Here is a 23858-nt window from a genome sequence, read left to right as displayed (position 1 = left end):
CTCAACCCTAATCCCACTCCCACTAGTTCCAAATCCATAACCCTAAAACTAATCTGACTCCCACTAGTTCCAAATCTTTAACCCTAACCCTGCTCCCACTAGTCTCAAATCCTCAACCCTAATCCCACTCCCTATAGTCTCAAATCCCAAACCCTAACCTTAATCCTGCTCTCACTAGTCCCAAATCCCTAACCCTAATCCCACTCCCATTAGTCAAAAATACCCAACCCTAATCCCACTCCCTATAGTCTCAAATCCCAAACCCTAACCTTAATCCTGCTCCCACTAGTCCCAAATCCCTAACCCTAATCCCACTCTCATTAGTCAAAAATACCCTAACCCTAATCCCACTCCCACTAGTCCCAAATCCTTAACCCTTTTCCTGCTCCCATTAGTCCCAAATCCCTAATCCTAGTCCCACTAGTACCAAATCCCCAACCCTAACCTTAATCCCACATCCTATAATCCCAAATCCCCAACACTAATCCTGCTCCCACTAACCCCAAATCCCTAACCCTAACATTAATCTCGCTCCAACTAGTCCCAAATCCCCAACCCAAATCCCACTCCCACTAGTACCAAATCCAAACCCTAATCCAGCTCCCACTAGTCCAAAATCCCCTAACAATAATCCCACTCCCACTAGTCCCAAATCCCTAACCTTAATCCCACTCACATTGGTCCTAAATTCCAAACTCTAATCCCACTCCCACTAGTCCCAAATACCCAACCCTAATTCAACTCCCACTAGTCTCAAATCCCCAACCATAATACAACTCCCTATAGTCCCAAATCCCAAACCCTAATCCCACTCCCACTCATCGCAAATCCCCTAACCCTTAACCCACTAGTCCCAAATACTGAACCCTAATCCCACTCTTACTAGTCCCAAATCTCGTATCCCTAATCCTGCTCCCACTAGTCTCAAATCCCTAATCCAACTCCCACTAGTCCCAAATCCCAAACCCTAATCCCACACCCTTTAGTCCCAAATCCATAACCCTAATCCTGCTCCCAATAGTCCCAAATCCCTAACCCTAAACTCAATCACCCTAGTCCCAAATCCCCAACTTTAACCCTAATCCCACTCCCTATAGTTCCAAATCCCTAACCCTCACCCTGTTCCCACTACACTAGTCCCAAATCCCTAACCCTAATCCCACTTTCACTTGTCCAAAATCCCCAACCCTAACCCTAAAGGCTGCTTCCACCAGTCCCAAAATTCCTAAGCCTAATCCCACTCCCCCTAGTCCCAAATACCAAAATTTAACCCTAATCCCACTCACTATAGTCCCAAATCCATAAACCTGACCCTAATCCCTCTCCCAATACTCCCAAATCCCTAACCCTAACCTTAATCCTACTCCCTCATAGCCCCAAATCCCTAACGCTGACATTAATCCCACACCCACTAGTCCCTAATCCCCAACTCTAAACCCATTCCCACTAGTCCCAAGTCCCAAACACTAATCCCACAACCTTCAATCCCAAATCCACAACCCTAATCCTACTCCCACTAGTCTCAAATACCCAACCCTAACCCTAATCCCACTCCCACCGGTCCCAAATCCATAACCCTAACCCTGTTCCCACTAGTCCCAAATCCATAACCCTAACCCTGTTCCCACTAGTCCCAAACCTAACCCTGATCCTGCTCCCACTAGTCCCAAATCCCTTACCATAATCCCACTTCCTCTAGTCCCAAATACCCAACCCTAACCCTAATCCCACTCCCACTAGTCCCAAATCCCTAATCCTAATCCCTCTCCCACTAGTCCCAAATCCCTAACATTAATCTGCTCCCTATAGTCCAAAATCCCCAACTCTAACCCTAATTCCACTCCCACTAGTCCCAAATCCCTTACCTCAACCCTAATCCAGCTCCCACTAGTCCCAAATCCCCAACCATAATACAACTCCCTATAGTCCCAAATCCCAAACCCAAACCCTAATCCCACTCCCACTAGTTCCAAATCCATAACCCTAAAACTAATCTGACTCCCACTAGTTCCAAATCTTTAACCCTAACCCTAATCCTGCTCCCACTAGTCTCAAATCCTCAACCCTAATCCCACTCCCTATAGTCTCAAATCCCAAACCCTAACCTTAATCCTGCTCTCACTAGTCCCAAATCCCTAACCCTAATCCCACTCCCATTAGTCAAAAATACCCAACCCTAATCCCACTCCCTATAGTCTCAAATCCCAAACCCTAACCTTAATCCTGCTCCCACTAGTCCCAAATCCCTAACCCTAATCCCACTCTCATTAGTCAAAAATACCCTAACCCTAATCCCACTCCCACTAGTCCCAAATCCTTAACTCTTTTCCTGCTCCCATTAGTCCCAAATCCCTAATCCTAGTCCCACTAGTACCAAATCCCCAACCCTAACCTTAATCCCACATCCTATAATCCCAAATCCCCAACACTAATCCTGCTCCCACTAACCCCAAATCCCTAACCCTAACATTAATCTCGCTCCAACTAGTCCCAAATCCCCAACCCAAATCCCACTCCCACTAGTACCAAATCCAAACCCTAATCCAGCTCCCACTAGTCCAAAATCCCCTAACAATAATCCCACTCCCACTAGTCCCAAATCCCTAACCTTAATCCCACTCACATTGGTCCTAAATTCCAAACTCTAATCCCACTCCCACTAGTCCCAAATACCCAACCCTAATCCAACTCCCACTAGTCTCAAATCCCCAACCATAATACAACTCCCTATAGTCCCAAATCCCAAACCCAAACCCTAATCCCACTCCCACTAGTCCCAAATCCCTAACCTAATCCCACGCCCATTATTCCTAAATCCCCAACCCTAATCCCTCTCCCTATAGTCCCAAATCCTCAACCCTAACACTACAGCCTTCTCCCACTAGTCCCAAAATCCCTTACCCTAATCCAACTCCCATAAATCCCAAATCCCCAACCCTAACCGTAATCCAGCTCCCACTAGTCCCAAATCATGAACCCTAACCTTAATCCCAATCCCACTGGTGCCAAATCCTTAACCCTAATCCCGCTCCCACTAATTCTAAATCCTCTAACCCTAACCCTGCTCCCACTAGTCACAAACTCCTAACCCAAATCTTGCTCCCAATAATCACTAACCCTAATCCCACTCCCACTCATCGCAAATCCCCTAACCCTTACCCCACTAGTCCCAAATACTGAACCCTAACCCTAATCCCACTCTCTATAGTCCCAAATCCTCAACCCTAATCCCACTCTTACTAGTCCCAAATCCCGTATCCCTAATCCTGCTCCCACTAGTCCCAAATCCCTAACCCTAATCCCACTCCCACTAGTCCCAAATGCCTTAACCTAATCCTGCTCCCACTAGTCCCAAATCCCTAATCCCACTCCCACTAGTCCCAAATCCCAAACCCTAATCCCACACCCTTTAGTCCCAAATCCATAACCCTAATCCTGCTCCCAATAGTCCCAAATCTCCTAGACCTAACCCTAATCCCGCTCTCACTAGTCCCAAATCCCTAACCTTAAACCCAATCACCCTAGTCCCAAATCCCCAACTTTAACCCTAATCCCACTCCCTATAGTTCCAAATCCCTAACCCTCACCCTGTTCCCACTAGTCCCAACCTAACCCTAATCCTACTTTCACTTGTTCAAAATCCCCAACCCTAACCCTAACCCCAAAGGCTGCTTCGACTAGTCCCAAAATTCCTAAACCTAATCCCACTCCCCCAGTCCCAAATACCCAAACTTAACCCTAATCTCACTCACTATAGTCCCAAACTCATAAACCTAACCCTAATCCCGCTCTCACTACTCCAAAATCCCTAACCCAACCCAAATCCTGCTCCCACCAGTCTGAAATCCTGAATCCTAACCCTGCTCCCACTAGTCCCAAATCCCCAACCCTAACCCTAATCCTATTCTCACTAGTCCCACATCCCAAACCCTAATCCTGATTCCACTCATCCCAAATCCCCTACCCTAATCCCACTCCCTATAGTTCCAAATCCCAAACCCTAATGCCACTCAGACTAGTTCCAAATCCCTAACCCTAATCCTGCTCCCATTAGTCCCAAATACCCAACCCTAACCATAATACCACTCCCACCAGTCCCACATCCCTAACCCTAATTCCTCTCCCATTAGTCCCAAATCACTAACCCTAATCCCACTCCCACTTGTCCCAAATCCCCAACCCTAATCCCACTCCCACTAGTCCCAAATCCCCAACCCTAACCCTAATCCTGCTCCCGGTTGTCCCAAATCCCTAACCTCAACCCTACTCTGGCTCCCACTAGTCCCAATTCCCCAACCCTAACCCTTATCCTATTCTCACTCTCACTAGTCCCACATCCCAAACCCTAATCCTGCTTCCACTCATCCCAAATCCCCTACCCTAATCCCACTCCCTATAGTTCCAAATCCCAAACCCTAATCCCACTCAGACTAGTTCCAAATCCCTAACCCTAATCCTGCTCCCATTAGTCCCAAATACCCAACCCTAACCATAATACCACTCCCACCAATCCCAAATCCCTAACCCTAATTCCTCTCCCATTAGTCCCAAATCACTAACCCTAATCCCACTCCCACTTGTCCCAAATCCCCAACCCTAATCCCGCTCCCACTAGTCCCAAATCCCCAACCTCAACCCTAACCCTAATCCTGCTCCTGGTTGTCCCAAATCCCTAACCTCAACCCTACTCTGGCTCCCACTAGTCCCAAATCCCCAACCCTAACTCTTATCCCACTACCTATAGTCCCAAATCCTCTACCCTAACTGTAATAATGCTACCACTAGTCCCAAATTCCTAACCCTAACCCTAATCCCACTCCCACTTGTCTTGAATCCCAAACCCTAATCTCACACCCTTTAGTCACAAATCATAACCCTAACCCTAATCCTGCTCCCTCTAGTCCCAAATCTTGTAGACCTAACCCTTATCACGCTCCCACTAGTCCAAAATCAATAAAACTACCCCTAATCACACTCACCTTAGTCCCAAATTCCCAATTTTAACCCTAATCCCACTCCCTATAGTCCCAAATCCCAAACCCTAACCCTGTTCCCACTAGTCCAAAATCCCTAACCCTAATCCCACTCCCACTTGTACCAAATCCCCAACCCTAAATCCTGCTCCCACTAGTCCCAAAATCCCTATGCTTAATTACACTCCCACTAGTCCCAAATACCCACATTTATCCCTAATCCCACTTACTATAGTCCCAAATTCATAAACCTAACCCTAATCCAGCTCCCACTACTTCCAAATCCCTAACCCTAACCCTAATCCTGCTCCCACTAGTCCCAAATCCCTAACCCTGACATTAATCCAACTCCCACTAGTCCCTAATCCACAATTCTAATCCAACTCCCACTAGTCCCAAGTCCCAAACACTAATCCCACAACCTTCAGTCCCAAATCCATAATCCTAATCCCACTCCCACCGGTCCCAAATCCCTAACCCTAATCCCTCTCCCACTAGTCCCAAATCCCTAACACTAATCCCGCTCCCTATAGTCCAAAATACCCGACTCTAACCCTAATTCCACTCCCACTAGTCATAAATCCCTAACCTCAACCCTAATCCCACTCCCACTAGTCTCAAATCCCTTACCCTAATCCCACTCCCTATAGTCCCAAATCCCCAACCCTAACCATAATTCTGCTCCCACTTGTCCCAAATCCCCAACCTCAACCCTAATCTGGCTCCCTCTAGTCCCAAATCCCCAACCCCAACCATTATCCCACTACCTATAGTCCAAAATCCCCTACAAAGAATAATGCTCCCACTAGTCCCAAATCCCTAACCCTAATTCCACTCCCATTAGTCTCAAATCCCAAACCCTAATCCCACACCCTTTAGTCGTAAATCATAACCCTAACCCTAATCCCACTCCCACTAGTGCCAAATCTCATAGACCTAACCCTTATCACACTCCCACTAGTCCAAAATCAATAAAACTATCTCTAATCACACTCACCCTAGTCCCAAATTCCCAACTTTAACCCTAATCCCACTCCCTATAGTCCCAAATCTCAAACCCTAACTCTGTTCCCACTAGTCCAAAATTCCTAACCCTAATCCCGCTCCCACTTGTACCAAATCCCCAACTCTAACCCTAAATCCTGCTCCCACTAGTCCCAAAATCCCTAAGCTTAATTCCACTCCCACTAGTCCCAAATACCCACATTTATCCCTAATCCCACTCACTATAGTCCCAAATCCATGAACCTAACCCTAATCCCACTCCCACTACTCCCAAATCCCTAACCCCAACCCTAATCCTGCTCCCACTAGTCCCAAATCCCTAACATTAATCCCACTCCCACTAGTCCCTAATCCCCAACTCTAATCTCACTCCCACTAGTCCCAAACACTAATCCCACAACCTTCAGTCCCAAATCCATAACCCTAATCCTGCTCCCACTAGTCTCAAAAACCCAACCCTAACCCTAATCCCACTCCCACCGGTCCCAAATCCCTAACTCTAATCCATCTCCCACTAGTCCCAAATCCCTAACACCAATCCTGCCCCCTATAGTCCAAAATCCCCAACTCTAACCCTAATTCCACTACCACTAGTCATAAATCCCTAACCTCAACCCTAATCCCACTCCCACTAGTCCCAAATCCCTTACCCTAATCCCACTCCCTATAGTCCCAAATCCCCAACCCTAACCCTAATTCTGCTCTCACTTGTCCCAAATCCCTAACCTCAACACTAATCTGGCTCCCACTAGTCCCGAATCCCCAACCCTAACCCTTATCCTACTACCTATAGTCCCAAATCCCCTACCCTACCTGTAATAATGCTCCCACTAGTCCCAAATCCCTAACCCTAATCCCACTCCCACTAGTCTCAAATCCCAAACCCTAATCCCACACCCTTTAGTCGCAAATCATAACCCTAACCCCGCTCCCACTGGTGCCAAATCTCCTAGACTTAACCCTTATCACACTCCCATCAGTCCAAAATCAATAACCCCACCCCTAATCACACTCACCCTAGTCCCAAATCCCCAACTTTAACCCTAATCTCACTCCCTATAGTCCCAAACCCTGCTCCCACTAGTCTCAAATCCTTAACCTTAATCCCACTCTCTATAGTCCCAAATCCTCAACTCTAACCCTAATCCATCTCCCACTTGTCCCAAATCCCTAACCCACTCCCTTTACACCTACATCCCCTACACTAATCCCACTCCCTTTAGTCCCAAATCCCCAACCCTAACCCTGATCCAACTCCCACTAGTCCCAAACCCTTAACCCTTTTCCTGCTCCCATTAGTCCCAAATCCTGAATCCTGTTCCCACTAGTCCCAACTCCCCAATCCTAACCAAAATCCTGCTCCCACTAGTCCCAAATACCCAACCCTAACCCTAATCCCACTCCCACTAGTCTCAAATCCCAAACCCTAATCCCACACCCTTTAGTCGCAAATCATAACCCTAACCCCGCTCCCACTGGTGCCAAATCTCCTAGACTTAACCCTTATCACACTCCCATCAGTCCAAAATCAATAACCCCACCCCTAATCACACTCACCCTAGTCCCAAATCCCCAACTTTAACCCTAATCTCACTCCCTATAGTCCCAAATTCCAAATTCTAACCCTAAATCCTGCTCCCACTAATCCCAAAATCCCTAAATTTAATTCCACTCCCACTAGTCCCAAATACACACATTTATCCCTAATCCCACTCACTATAGTCCCAAATCCATAAACCTAACCCTAATCCTGCTCCCACTTGTCCCAAATCCCCAACCTCAACCCTAATCTGGCTCCCTCTAGTCCCAAATCCCCAACCCTAACCATTATCCCACTACCTATAGTCCAAAATCCCCTACAAAGAATAATGCTCCCACTAGTCCCAAATCCCTAACCCTAATTCCACTCCCATTAGTCTCAAATCCCAAACCCTAATCCCACACCCTTTAGTCATAAATCATAACCCTAACCCTAATCCCACTCCCACTAGTGCCAAATCTCATAGACCTAACCCTTATCACACTCCCACTAGTCCAAAATCAATAAAACTATCTCTAATCACACTCACCCTAGTCCCAAATTCCCAACTTTAACCCTAATCCCACTCCCTATAGTCCCAAATCTCAAACCCTAACTCTGTTCCCACTAGTCCAATTCCACTCCCACTAGTCCCAAATACCCACATTTATCCCTAATCCCACTCACTATAGTCCCAAATCCATGAACCTAACCCTAATCCCACTCCCACTACTCCCAAATCCCTAACCCCAACCCTAATCCTGCTCCCACTAGTCCCAAATCCCTAACATTAATCCCACTCCCACTAGTCCCTAATCCCCAACTCTAATCTCACTCCCACTAGTCCCAAACACTAATCCCACTCCCTTTAGTCCCAAATCCCCAACCCTAACCCTGATCCAACTCCCACTAGTCCCAAACCCTTAACCCTTTTCCTGCTCCCATTAGTCCCAAATCCTGAATCCTGTTCCCACTAGTCCCAACTCCCCAATCCTAACCAAAATCCTGCTCCCACTAGTCCCAAATACCCAACCCTAATCCCACTCTCACTAGTCTCAAATCCCAAACCCTAATCCCACACCCTTTAGTCGCAAATCATAACCCTAACCCCGCTCCCACTGGTGCCAAATCTCCTAGACTTAACCCTTATCACACTCCCATCAGTCCAAAATCAATAACCCCACCCCTAATCACACTCACCCTAGTCCCAAATCCCCAACTTTAACCCTAATCTCACTCCCTATAGTCCCAAATTCCAAATTCTAACCCTAAATCCTGCTCCCACTAATCCCAAAATCCCTAAATTTAATTCCACTCCCACTAGTCCCAAATACCCACATTTATCCCTAATCCCACTCACTATAGTCCCAAATCCATAAACCTAACCCTAATCCTGCTCCCACTACTCCCAAATCCCTAACCCAACCCTAATCCTGCTCCCACTAGTCCCCCTAACCCTGACATTAATCCCACTCCCACTAGTCCCTAATCCCCAACTCTAAACCCACTCCCACTAGTCCCAAGTCCCAAACACTAATCCCACAACCTTCAGTCCCAAATCCATAACCCTAATCCTACTCCCACTAGTCTCAAATACCCAACCCTAACCCTAATCCCACTGTTCCCAAATCCCTAACCATAATCCATCTCCCACTAGTCCCAAATCCCTAACACTCATCCCGCTCCCTATAGTCCAAAATCCCCAACTCTAACCCTAATTCCACTCCCACTAGTCCAAAATCCCTAACCTCAACCCTAGTCCCACTCACACTAGTCCCAAATCCCCAATCCTAATCCCACTCACACTAGTCCCAAATCCCCAATCCTAATCCCACTCCCTATAGTCTCAAATTCCTAACCCTAACTCTAATTCTGCTCCCACTAGTCCCAAAAGCCCAACCCTAACCCTAATTCCACTCCCTTTAGTCCCAAATCCCCAACCCTAATCCTGATCCAACTCCCACTAGTCCCAAATCCCTAACCCTAATCCCGCTCCCACTAGTCCCAAATCCCCAACTCTATTTCTGCTACCACTAGTCCATAATCTGCAACCCTAACCCTAATCCCACACCCTATGAATCCAAATCCTCAACTCTAGTCCCGCTCCCACTAGTCCCAAATCCATAACCCTAACACTAATCATACTCCCACTAGTCCAAAATCCCCAACCCTAATCCTGCTTCCACTAGTCACAAATCCCTAATCCTACCCCTAATCCTGCTCCAACCACTCCCAAATCCCCAACCCTAATTCCACTCACACTAGTCCCAAATTCCCAACCCTAACCCTAATCCTGCTTCCACAAGTCCCAAATCCCCAACCCTTATCCATCTCTCTTTAGTCCCAAATCCCCAACCCTAACCCTAATCCCACTCCTGCTAATCCCAAATCTTTAACCCTAACCTTAATCCTGCTCCCACTAGTCTCAAATCCTCAACCTTAATCCCACTCTCTATAGTCCCAAATCCTCAACTCTAACCCTAATCCATCTCCCACTTGTCCCAAATCCCTAACCCACTCCCTTTACACCTACATCCCCTACACTAATCCCACTCCCTTTAGTCCCAAATCCCCAACCCTAATCCTGATCCAACTCCCACTAGTCCCAAATCCTTAACCCTTTTCCTGCTCCCATTAGTCCCAAATCCTGAATCCTGTTCCCACTAGTCCCAACTCCCCAATCCTAACCAAAATCCTGCTTCCACTAGTCCCAAATACCCAACCCTAACCCTAATCCCACTCCCACCGGTCCCAAGTCCCTAACCCTAAATCCTCTCCCACTAGTCCCAAATCCCTAACAATTACCCTGCTCCCTATAGTCCAAAATCCCCAACACTAACCATAATTCCTCTCCCACTAGTCCAAAATCCCTAACCTCAACCTTAATCCCGCTCCCACTAGTCCCAAATCCCAAACTCCAACCCAAATCCCACTTCCTATAGTCCAAAATCCCTAACCCTAACCCTATTTCTGCTCCCACTAGTTCCAAATGTCCAATACTAACCCTAATTCCATTCCTTAAAGTCCCAAATACCTAACCCTAATCCGACTCCCACTCATCCCAAATCCCCTAACCCTAATCTCGCTCCCACTAGTCCCAAATCCCAAACTCTAATCCCACTCCCACTAGTCCATAATCCCCAACCATAACCCTAATCCCACACCCCCCATTCCCAAATCCCTAACCCCTCTCCCACTAGTGCCAAATCCCTAACCCTAATCCCGCTCCCATTATTCCCAATTCCCTAACCCTAATCCTGCTCCCACTAGTCCCAAATACACAACCCTAACCCTAATCCCACTCCCACTGGTCCCAAGTCCCTAACCCTAAACCCTCTCCCACTAGTCCCAAATCACTAACCATAATCCCACTCCCTATAGTCCCAAATCCCTGAACTCTAATTCTGCTCCCACTAGTCCCAAAAGCCCAACCCTAACAATAATTCCACTTCATAAAGTCCCAAATCCCTAACCCTAATCCCGCTCCCACTCATTCAAAATCCCCTAACCTTAATCTAGCTCCCACTAGTCCCAAATCCCCAAATCCGTTCCCGCTCCCACTAGTGCATAATCTGCAACCCAAACCCTAACCCCCACTAATCCCAAAATCTTTAACCCTAACCTTAATCCTGCTCCCACTAGTCTCAAATCCTCAACCCTAATCTCACTCTCTATAGTCACAAATCCTCAACCCCAACTCTAATCCTGCTCCCACTAGTCCCAAATCCCTAACATCAACCCTAAACTGGCTCCCACTAGTCCCAAATCCCCAACCCTAAACCTTATCCCACTACCTATTGTCCCAAATCCCCAACCCTAACCCTAATTCCACTTCCACTAGTCCCAAATCCCCAACCCTAAACCTAATCCCACTCCCTATAGTCCAAATTTCCTAACCCTAATGCTCCCACTTGTCCCAAATCCTCTAACCCTAATCCCGCTCCTACTAGTCCCAAATCCCCAAACCCTAATCCTGCTCCCACTAGTCCCATATCCCCAACCCTAACCCTATTTCTTGCTCTATAATCCCAAATCCCCAACCCTAATCCTGCTCCCACTAGTCCCAAATCCCTAACCCTAACACTTATCCCGATCCCACTAGTATCAAATCCTGAACCCTAATCCCACTCCCACTAGTCACAAATCCTAACCCTAATCCCTCTCCCATTTGTCCAAAATACCCAATTATAATCCCACTCCCTATAGTCCCAAATCCCAAAACTTAACTCTAATCCCACACCCTATAGTCCAAAATCCCTAACATAATCCCACTCCCACTTGTCCCAAATCCTCTAGCCCTAACCCTAATCCCACTCCCACTAGTCCCTAACCCTAACCCTAATCCTGCTCCCACTAGTCTGAAATACCCAAACCTTACCCTAATCCTGCTCCCACTAGTCCCCAAATCCTTTACCTAATCCCATTCCCTATAGTCCAAATTCCCTAACCATAATCCCGCCCCCAATAGTCCAGATTCCCTAACCCTAACCTTGCTCTCACCAGTCCCAAATCCCCAACTTTAACCCTAATCCCACTCCCTATAGTCCTAAATCCATAACCCTAACCCTAATCCTGCTACCACTAGTCCCAAATTTCCTAGACCTAACCCTAATCTCGCTCTCACTAGTCCCAAATCCCTAACCCCACCCTTAATCCCACTCACCCTAGTCCCAAATCCCCAACTTTAACCCTAATCCCACTCCCTATAGTCCAAAATCCCTAACCATAACCCTTAAGATGGCTTCCACTAGTCCCAAAATCCCTAAACCTAATCCCATTCCCACTAGTCCTAAATATCCAAATTTAATCCTAATCCCACTTAATATAGTCCCAAATCCATAAACCTAACTCTAATCCCGCTCCCACTACTCCCAAATTCCGAACCCTAATCCTACTCCCTCTAGTACCAAATCCCCAACCCAACCCTAATCCCGCTCCCTCCAGTCCCAAACCCCGAATCCTATTGCTGCTCCCACTAGTCGCAAATCTCTAACCCTGACCTTAATCCCACTTCCTATAGTTCCAAATCCCAAACTCTAATCCTACTCCCACTAGTCCCAAATCCCTAACCCTAATTCTGCTCCCACTAGTCCAAAATACCCAACCCTAACTCTGATCCTACTCCCACTAGTCCTAATTCTCTAAACCTAATACCTTACCATAATCCCACTCCCCAAAATCCCTAAACCTAACCCTTTTCCCGCTAGTCCCAAATCCCCAACCCTTACCCTTAAACCTGCTCCCACTAGTCCCAAAATCCCTAAACAAAATAAAAGGAGATTGGGGATAGGACCCAAGATGTCCTTACCTTCAGTGAAGGAAAAGGAACAAACTGCGGTTTAACCTGATATAACTTTATTAGATCCCTAAACCTAATCCCATTCCCACTAATCCCAAATACCCAAATTTAACCCTAATCCCACTCACTATAGTCCCAAATCCATAAACCTTACTCTAATCCCACTCCCACTATTCCCAAATACCTAACCCTAATCCTGCTCCCTCTAGTCCCAAATCCCCATCCCAACCCTAAACCTGCTCCCACCAGTCCCAAATCTTAATCCTGCTCCCACCAGTCACAAATCCCTAATTCTGACCTTAATCCTGCTCCCACTAGTTCAAAATACCCAGCCCTGACCCTAATCCTGCTCCCACTAGTCCCAATTTCCTAACCCTAATCCCTTACCCTTATTCCACTCCCTATAGTCCCAATTCCCTAAACCTAATCCCACCCCCAATAGTCCCAATTCCCTAACCCTAATCCTGCTCCCACTAGTCCCAAATACCCAACCCTAACCCTATTCCCACTCCCTCCAGTCCCAAATCCCTAATCCTAATCCCTCTCCCACTAGTCCCAAAACCCTAACACTATTCCCGCTCCCTATTGTTCAAAATCCCCAACCCTAATCATAATTCCAATCCCACTACTCCCAAATCCCTAACCTCAACCCTAATCCCACTTCCACTAGTCCCAAATCACCAAACCCAAATCTAATCCCACTCCCTATAGTCCCAAATCCCTAACACTAACCCTAAGTCTCCTCCCACTAGTCCCAAATGCTCAACCCTAATCCCAACCCCACTCATTCCAAATCCCTTAACCCTAACCTCGCCCCCACTAGTCCCAAATCCCCAACTCTAATCCTGCTCCCACTAATCCATAATCCCAAACCCTAATCCCACACCCTATAATCCCAAATCCTCAACCCCAATCCTGCTCCAACTAGCCCAAAAATACATAACCCTAACCCAAATCCCACTCCCACTAGTCCCAAATCCCCAACCCTAATGGCAATCCCTAAAGTCACAAATCCTCAACCCTATCCCTAATCCTGCTCCCACTAGTCCCAAATCCCTAACCCTAATCACACTCTCTTTAGTCCCAAATCCACAACCCTAACCCTAATCCTGCTCCCACTAGTCCCAAAACCTCAACCATAATCACACTCCATATAGTCCCAAATCCAAAACCCTAAAACTAATTCCACTCCCACGAGTCCCAAATCCCTAACCGTAATCCCACTCCCATTAGTCCTAAATCCCCAACGCTAATCCAACTCACTTTAGTCCCAAATCCCTGACCCTAATCCAACCCCCACTAGTCCCAAATCTTTAACCCTTTTCCTGCTCCCATTAGTCCCAAATCCCTAATCCTGCTCCCACAAGTCCCAAATCCCCAACCCTAACCCTAATCCCATGCCCTATAATCCCAAATCCCCAACCCTAATTCAGCTCTTATTAGTCCCTAATCCCTAACACTAATCCCGCTCCCACTAGTCCCAAATACCCCACCCTTATCCCACTCCCACTAGAACCAAATCCTAACCCTAATCCCTCTCCCACTACTCCAAAATCCCCAACCCTAATCCCACTCCTACTAGTCCCAAATCCCCTAACACTAATCCCGCTCCCACTGGTCCCAAATCCCATAACACTAATCCTGCTCCCACTAGTCCCAAATCCCATTAGTTCTAAATCCCTAACCCTAATCCTACTCCCACTAGTCCCAAATACCCATCCCTAATCCCACTCCCACTAGTCTCAAATCCACAACCCTAATCCCACTCCCTATAGTCCCAAATCCCCAACCCTAACCCTAATCCCACTCCCACTAGTCACAAATCCCTAACCCTAATCCTGCTTCCACTCATCCCAAATCCCCAACCCTAACCCCACTCCCTATAGTTCCAAATCCCAAACCCTAATCCCACTAGTCCCAAATCCCTAATCCTGCTCCCACTAGTCCCAAATCCCCAACCCTAACCCTAATCCCACTCCCACATCCCTAACCATAATCCCTCTCCCACTAGTCCCAAATCCCCAAACCTAACCCTAATCCCACTCCAACTAATCCAGAATCCCTAACCCTAACCCCATTCCCACTAGTTCCAAATCGCCAACCCTAATCCCGCTCCCACTAGTTCCAAATCCCCAACCCTAATCCCACTCCCTATAGTCCCAAATCCCCAACCCTAACCCTAATCCCGCTACCACTAGTCCCTTATCCTTAACCCTAATCCTGCTCCCATTTGTCCCAAATCCCCAACCCTAACCCTTATCCTGTTCCCACTAGTCCCAAATCCCCAATCCTTATCCCACTCCCTTTAGTCCCGAATCCCTAACCCTAATCCCGCTCCTACTAGTCCCAAATCCCTGACTCTAATCCTGCTCCCACTAGTCCCAAATTCCCAACATTAACCCTAATCCCACCCCCACTAGTCATAATCCCCTAATACCTATCCTATAGCCCTAATAAAATAATCCCTATCCTATAGCCCTAATACCATAATACCAATATTCATCTTGAGTATTGATGTTAAAAATATTATTGTTACATTGATAAATGACAAACACCACTCATATTTTATTATTTTTCTTACATGACACATAATGGGGCGATGGGTACCCCAATGGAGCAAAGTGTGGGAGAGAACCAACAAGTTTACCCATTGCCCCGGTTCACTAACAAGCTCCGCCCTCATTATCAAGCTGTTACGGGAAAGAGCACCTCATGACAACCTCTCCGGCGAGTGGCCTCTTTTTCCTGGGTACAAGTTGTGACAAATTTCTAGGAAATGTTCAAGGACTCCTGTCCTTTCTTCATTTGTTTGTTTTCTCCTTATTTTTTCTCCTGCCACATGCTACTTGGTTGCCTGAATTACTGACATCAACCCTCCCGATTTCTTCTAGCAATGCTCACTACTACATCATCTACAGAATTCAACTGGTAAAAGACCTAGCTTCCTCTTACCCTAAGTAAAATTTATGCTTTCTGCATAAATTGCATAAAAAAGAACCTCATCCTAATCTGCAAAATCAATAATGCTCCATACACCATTGTAACACTTTACGCACCGAATGTTCATCAATTATGCTTTCTGCATAAATTGCATAAAAAAGTTAGCGCATTACAGCAAGGATCAACAATATGGTGTGGTGATTTCAACATTACCCCTAACCCTCTACTGGATTCCACCTCTCATCTCAAAAGAGGTAGACACACGCTGAGCCCTCTTCTTGCAACATTCAGTTTATATGATGTGTGGAGATAACAGCAAGCAAATGAGCGAAACTTTACATTCTTCTCCCCTTGCCACAATTCATATGCAAGGATTGATCTTTTTCTTTTAGACTAATGGACACTGCAAAAAGTATCTTCCTCCACCATTCTTCCCCACTACATGGTCTGACCACGCTCCAGTGTGTATCGTAATAGAAGATCTCAAAATTTGCCCCTACATTTACTATTGCAACTGAACACCAAGATTTTACAATCTGAACCCTACGCTCAATCTCTCTGCAACAACCTGGAGAATTTGTTTTCACTGAACACGGACTTGGTTTCTGATTCAAGCATAGTATGAGCTGCGCATAAACATTTATGTGAGGCCTTTTAATACAAAGAAGAGCTAGGGACAAAAGGCAAAGGATTTTCACGCATTGATTTTCTTTTGTCAGTGATTTATAACACTGACTCTCTTAAACAACAACCAAACACTGATCTTAAATACAAACTACTCTCACTCCGTAGATGCCTCGGGAATAATTTTCCATCTTTGCAGGAGGTTTAGGCCATCTTGGCGTGCAGATACCACATATTTAGTACCATTATCTGTAATCAACATGTTTGCAGGTGCAATCCATTGATACTTGATGTGGTAATTACGCAGAACTTTCGTAATAATGTTGAGTTGTCTACGACATTGCAGTGCATGTTGGGACAGGTCTGCAAAAAATTGCAGTGTGGAGTATGTATCAGGCAGATTCCCCATAGATCTTGCTTTTTGCATAAGTTGTTTTTTCACGTGAAAGAAATGAATGTAAAGGATTACATCTCTTGGTGCTGAATCAGGCAGGAATGGCGGTTTGGGGAGTCTGTGGATTCAATCAATGACCAATTCTATATTCTTCACTTCAGGGAGTAAAGCTTTGATCATGAATCTGACATAAACCAGTAGTTCAAGAGCCTGTACAGATTCTGGAATGCAGCAGATCTTAAGTTGTTGCGGCAAGATCTATCTTGTCTGCTAGTTTGTCTTTGATCCATTTCTGATCTTCTACCTGGTCATCATGACCGTCAGTGAGGCAATTGACCGTATTGACTATGTCTCCTAAGTTGCCTTCAACATGTAATACTCTGTATTCTAATACATTGATATTGTGCCCAAAAGTATGCATTAAGAATTGTCTGACTAAAGTGAGCTTCTCAGGGTCATGAGCATCTCCTTTAATGTTGTGTCCATTACAGGCTGCCCCATAGTGGGATAGGAGTTTATGCAGTTTGATTGATCCCTTGGGAGGCTCTGTGAGAGGGACGGCTGGTTCACCTCATGGCTGTTTATGCACTTTCATTAAATTTACCTGTGTGAAGATTTGTATTGTAAGGAAAATAATTATAGCTGATGTTCATGTTTTCAACCACAAGATAGCAGCAGAGCTCAATATATGCTTTTTCATATTGGCCTCCTGGTCTGAGATGACTATGTGTGTGATATTGTAGTTTGACCACTTCAGCCCTGGAAGATTTTACCCCCTTCCTGACCAGAGGACTTTTTACAATTTGACACTGCATCACTTTAACTGACAATTGTGCGGTCATGCAATGTTTTTTCCCCCACAAATAGAGCTTTCTTTTGGTGGTATTTGATTTTTTTATTTTTTGCTCTATAAACAAAAAAAGAGCGACAATTTAAAAAAAAAATATATATATATATTTTTTACTTTTTGCTATAATAAATATCCCCCAAATTTATTTAAAAAAAAAATCTTCATCAGTTTAGGACAATATATATTCTTCTACATATTTTTGGTAAAAAAAAAATCACAATAAGTGTATATTGATTGGTTTGCACAAAAGTTAAAGCATCTACAAACTATGGGAAAGATTTATGGCATTTTTTTTTTTTTTTACTAGTAATGGCAGTGATCTGTGATTTTTAGCTATAAATATGCACTGATTACTGTGTAAATGTCACTGGTAGATCAAGGGGTTAAATGTGTGTTCCCTTAGTTAGTGTTCTAACTGTATGGAGATAGGACTGACTGGGGGAGGAAACATATCGTTGTTCCTACTTCTTTACTCTGTTTACACACACAAATCCCCATGCTGGCCCTCGTGCATGCGATTGCGCATGGTCGGCGGCGATGGCGCCCACCGACCATGCGCATTGGGTCCCCTGCTGTGAAGCGGGCACATGCGCGCCCTCTGGTGGCTCTGGCAGAGAGCCATTGTGCTCCAGTATATCTGTGTGAGCCAGTCGGGAACCAGTTAAGATTTTTAAAAGGTCTTTATATTCTTTTTCTATTTTATTTAAATTTTTAGAATAGTGTCAATTTGGTCCGGTTTTTACGAAGAACTTAGTATAGGTGGTCAGAGACAGAGGTTGTTACTTTTGATCTCTAAGCTCCATTAATTTGGCTGCCGCTATCGGGTTGAAGGCCAGTTCTGACCCGGATGGTATTTTTTCTTCTGGTGGCGACATCATTTCCACTTCTGGCAGATCATACTGAGACTTGGAACGCAATATGCAGAGGGTGAACTCCTCCTGCCCTCTCCCTATATATTGTGGAAGTGACAACCAATAGCCACGCCCCTGATGACATTCTGATTGAACGAAATGTGTAGGATAGAAGCTGATTACCATACGTCACGTTGCAACACACGTGGACTGCAGCCATCTTGTTGGTTGGAAACCATCCGATTTTATGTTTTATGACACACTTGATTTTATGCTTCGAAATGTGAGTATTCTGAATCTATCTACAATAAAGCTTTTGATTGTTTTGATATACTGCACCGCTGCGTTGTCTATTCTCATTCTGATACATGTGGCCTGTGGAGGGAATATCTCAGAGGGACTAACAGGATCCATCCGGATGTTATCATTGATTAGACAAGCCAGACAATTATTGGAATGCTTCTATGACCACCAATAACTTAGTAATCCATACCTTGGAGTAAGAGGCCCGGTATGCTTGTGTATCAGTGGAAGATTTTAGTTCACCTGCAAATCATTTGGCTATGCACCCTGGGTGTACCCTAGGATTTATGGACTTTCACTTTTATGACTTTGCAATTTTGTGTTATGGTGTCTGTGAACACTTATGATTTTTAAGCACTGCGTTCTTCCTTTTTTAATTCAAACCATGCTCTACACTCAGATCTGGAGTTGCCTCATGGGCAGGTCGTATATCCTTATCCTTAATGTTTATATTACCACATGTTTTGTACCTCTTTTTCGAACTTTGCATCTCCCCTACGCCCAAGTACAGCTCAGATGGATCCAGACCATTATGCAGAATTTCATTTGGGACTCTAAAAAAAAAAAAACACGCCTCAAAAAAGAGATCATTCCAACTAAATTAGCTGGAACAGGGGCTCCCAAATTTGCCTACTATAAAGCAACTATCCTCTCCCAATTAAGACCATGGTAATCTCCAACTCTAAGACTGCCCTGGACTCAAATCGCATCTGCTGCTACAAAATCTGACTTAAAGCTTCAGTGGTCAAATTTTGCTAAGGCCCTTCACAACAAACTCTTCACTGCCTTCCACTGAGATCCCTTGAGCCACTGATCCCAGGGACTTCTCTAGCAGATTGGGACCAAGCTGGAATCCACAACATCTCACAACTCTTTTCCTGCAACGTTCTATTCTTCTTCCAGGAGCTCAGAGCCAAATACTTCCTGAAACCTGATGGACAACCCTTCAAACCTCTGACTGGGAGTCTCATCATTCTACACTTTACTCACCTCAGGCACCTGTATGCAGAAATTTCCCTCAGGGGTCTACTGGGAATGAGTATTCCAGTTTTCGGCTGACCACAACCAATGGCACACAGCCTTGCGGCTTTCTCCTAAATACTCTAGATGCCTAACTAATTGGGAATCCTCCCAAAAGCTCCTAATTAATTGGTATCTCACTCCAAATAAACTAGCATCTATCTACCCCAACCATTCCCCACAATGCTGGCATAACTGTGGACACACTGGCTCGCCTCCACACATCTGGTGGTTTTGCCCAAAAGTTGCAGCCTTCTGGACTTCAATATTCACCTTAGCCTTCTCCATCACTAAACCCCCACATAACTCAGACCCAAACTTGGCCCTGTTTAGAATAGGTTTGGACTCCTAGGCTCCAAAGTTCCAAGCCATCTTAACCCATATGGGTTAAGATGGCTTGGAACTTTGGAGGCTAGGAGTTTGGCTGGAATGAATATTCATTGCAGCTAAACTCACAATAACCAGGAGCTGGAAGCAAGCAACACCCCTTGATGTTGCCACCACTATTCAAATTCTGAACGAACATGCCGTGCTTGAGTTTGTTTGCCGAAGCACACCTTCTTGAAAAATGTACCTCTCTATGGTCCCTTTGGACCTCTCACCCTTCTTGTAAGTTACCTCAACACTAGTATTTTAGGACCCACTACAAGACAGTCTGTACTCTAAACTACCCAAATATTCTTACTACATGTGTTAATAATATGTGACCATCCTCTTACTCAACCCAACAGTGTCATTCCCACCCTTCCTATCTTCCCCTATTTTCTGTTCCCCCTATTCCAGGCCCCCTTTCCTCAGCCTTATACTCCCCCCTTCTTTATTTCACTATCCCTCCCCTTCACTTCACTCTCCCTTCTACCTTTCTCTTTGACTTTTGCCCTTAGGGCATTTGCCTTACTATTGCTCTCTTTAGGCTCGATTCACACGAATGCGTTTTTTGATGCATTTTGCAGGGAAATTTTTTAACCTGGGTTCCTATGGAACATGTTCACATCAATTAATTTTGTGCCTCTGCATTTTTGGAAAGGGTTGGGGTCTTTTTTTCTGCAAAATGCAGCGTTTTGCATGTAATAGAATTCAATGGACCCGCTTCCAAAACGTAAGTACCGCGTCTTTACCGCGAGTTTGCTGCAATTTTGCCGCGATTTGCGTTTTTTTACTCCTTTTTTACACTGTATATAGCTGGTTGCTAAGGAGGGGGCCGGGAAGCTGGCCTCCGCTTCCTTAACAACCGATGAGTCATCAATTGTCAGCGGGCTTCCCACTGAATATAAAAAAAGAATTGCCGGCTAAAAAAAATCATGAAGAAAAACAGCATGGGGTCCCCCCCAGGTCCATACCAGGCCCTTGGGTCTAGTATGGATTCGGAGGGGACCCCCATGCCAAAATAAAAAAAAATGGCGTAGGGGTCCCCCCAAAATCCATACCAGACCCTTATCCAAGCATGCAGCCCGGCAGGTCAGGAAAGGGAGGGGACGAGCGAGTGCCCCCCTGAACCATACCAGGCTGCATGCCCTCAACATGGGGGGATGGGAGCTTTGGGACAGGGGGGCTCTGCGTCCCCCACCCAAAGCACCTTGCCCCCATGTTGATGGGGCAAGGGCCTCTTCCCGAAAACCCTTGCCCGGTGGTTTAACAAGGGGGCCCCAGATCCCGCCACACCATGTGAATGAGTATGGGGTAAATTGTGCCCCTACCCATTCACTAAAAAAAAAAAGTAGTGTAGTGTTAAAAAATACAGTAGACAGTTTTTGACAAGTCTTTTATTAAAAATCTTCTTCTTCTCCGCTTCTTCCTCTAGTCTTCCTCCATCTTCTCCAGCATCTTCATCCTCCGGTCTTCTCCTTCTCCCCCTGCTTCTTCTTATGCTCTTTCTTCTGTCTTCTTTGTCCGATGTTCTTCTTCTTCTGCCGTCGCTCCCACCAACAACCTTCCTCAGATGCTGCGTCCCGCTGATCTGTCAGCGCCGATGTCCTGCATTTCTTAAATAATGATGGGGGCGTGGCAATGGGATTACGTCATCCAGAGACCACGTTCCCTTGTGACGTCACTGCCCGGGGCATGATGGGTCTGTGACGTCACAAGGGGGTCGTAGCCTCTGAATGATGTAATCCAAGTGCCACGCCCCCATCATTATTTAAAAAATGCAGGACATCGGCACCGACAGATCAGCAGGACGCAGCATCGCAGGAGGGTCGTCAACTGGAACGGCGGCAGAGGAAGAAGAAGAGCGGAAGAAGAAGACAGAGAAGAGCGGAAGAAGAAGCAGGGGGAGAAGGAGAAGACCGGAGGATGAAGATGCGGGAAAAGATGGAGGAAGACCGGAGGAAGAAGCGGAGAAGAAGAAGAAGATTTTTAATAAAAGACTTGTCAAAAACTGTCTACTGTATTTTTTAACACTACACTGACTTTTTTTTTTAGTGAATGGGTAGGAGTACAATGTACCCCATACTCATTCACATAGGGGGAGCCGGGATCTGGGGGCCCCCTTGTTAGAGGGGGCTTGCAGATTCCTACACGGCCCCCGCCCGCAGACCTGACAACCACCAGGCAAGGGTTGTCGGAAAGAGGCTTTTGTCCCCATCAACATGAGGCAAGGTGCTTTGGGGTGGGGGCACAGAGCCCCCCTGCCCCAAAGCAACCATCCCCCCATGTTGAGGGCATGCGGCCTGGTATGGTTCAGGAGGGGGGCGGGCGCTCGCTCGCTCGTCCCCTCCCTTTCTTGACCTGCTGGGCTGCATGCTTGAATAAGGGTCTGGTATGAATTTGGGGGGAACCCCCACAGCATTTTTTTTTCATTTTAGCTTGGAGTGTCCCCTCCGAATCCATACTAGACCCAAGGGCCTGGTATGGACCTGGGAGGGACCCCACGCTGTTTTTTTCACAATTAAGCCAGCAATTCTTTTTTTTTACATTCAGCGGGAAGCCCGCTGACAACTGATGACTCATTGGTTGTTAAGGGCACGGCGGCTGGCTTTCCGGCCCTCTCTTTAGCAACCAGCTATATACAGTGTAAAAAAATAAATAAATAAATATAAATAAATAAGTAATCGCGGCAAAATCGCGGTAAAATCTCAGTAAAAACGCGTGTCCAAAAATGCGGCAAGCACTGCAAAAAGCACTGCAGAAATGCTCAAAAGCAACATGCATAGATGTGAATCGAGCCTTACTAAGAATACTACAATTTGCTTACATGACTTATGTACAATTGGAAACTGAACATTCTTATTCTCTTTCTCGTTGGATCAAAATAAAGAAATATTGAAACTAAAAAAGATATGTATGTGTATATATACTGTATATATATTAAACAAATACACACAGATACTATTAATTATAACTAATACTAATAATTATGACTAAGAATATATTATTATGCAAAAATCCTAACAGTATTTAAACAAAAGTATATATTATTTCTCTGTTCAACTGATCCTGTCTTTTCTTGTCCATTCCCAACTCACAAGACACCCTACACCAGAGAAAGGGCATCTCGGTCTTAGGGTTCAATATTGAGTTGGCCCACCCTGTGCAGCTATAACAGCTTCAACTTTTCTGGGAAGGCTGTCCACAAGGTTTAGGAGTGTGTCTGTGTTTGATCATTCTTTCAGAAGCGCATTTGTGAGGTCAGGCACTGATGTTGGACGAGAAGGCCTGGCTCGCAGTCTCCTCTCTAATGCATCCCAAAGGTGTTCTATCGGGTTGAGGTCAGGACTCTATGCATGCCACCCCAAACTCGCTCATCCATGTCTTGATGGACCTTGCTTTGTGTACTGGTTCAAATTAGGGGGAAGATTATGGTGTGGGGTTGTTTTTCAGGGGTTGGGCCCCTTCGTTCCAGTGAAGGGGACCCTTAAGGGGTCCGCATACCAAACTTTGTTTTGGACAATTTCATGCTCCCAACTTTGTGGGAACAGTTTGGGGATGGCCCCTTCCTGTTCTAACATGACTGCGCACCAGTGCGCAAAGCAAGGTCTATAAAGACACGGATGAGAGAGTTTGGGGTGGAGGAACTTGACTGGCCTGCACAGAGTCCTGACCTTAACCTGATAGAACATCTTTGGGATGAATTAGAGTGGA

At 45.8% G+C, this 23858-nt stretch overlaps 1 protein-coding gene across 2 annotated transcripts in view; it reads left to right on the top strand.

Annotated features, from left to right (window-relative positions):
* SLC23A1 (solute carrier family 23 member 1) overlaps positions 1 to 23858 on the top strand; it is a 1686654-nt gene that overhangs the window by 1146268 nt on the left and 516528 nt on the right. The gene's annotated exons all lie outside the window — the stretch shown is intronic.

Source organism: Aquarana catesbeiana, linkage group LG03 (genome assembly GCF_042186555.1).
Source record: "Aquarana catesbeiana isolate 2022-GZ linkage group LG03, ASM4218655v1, whole genome shotgun sequence".
Lineage (NCBI taxonomy): Eukaryota > Metazoa > Chordata > Amphibia > Anura > Ranidae > Aquarana > Aquarana catesbeiana.
This window is presented reverse-complemented; position numbering and strand designations above follow the sequence as displayed.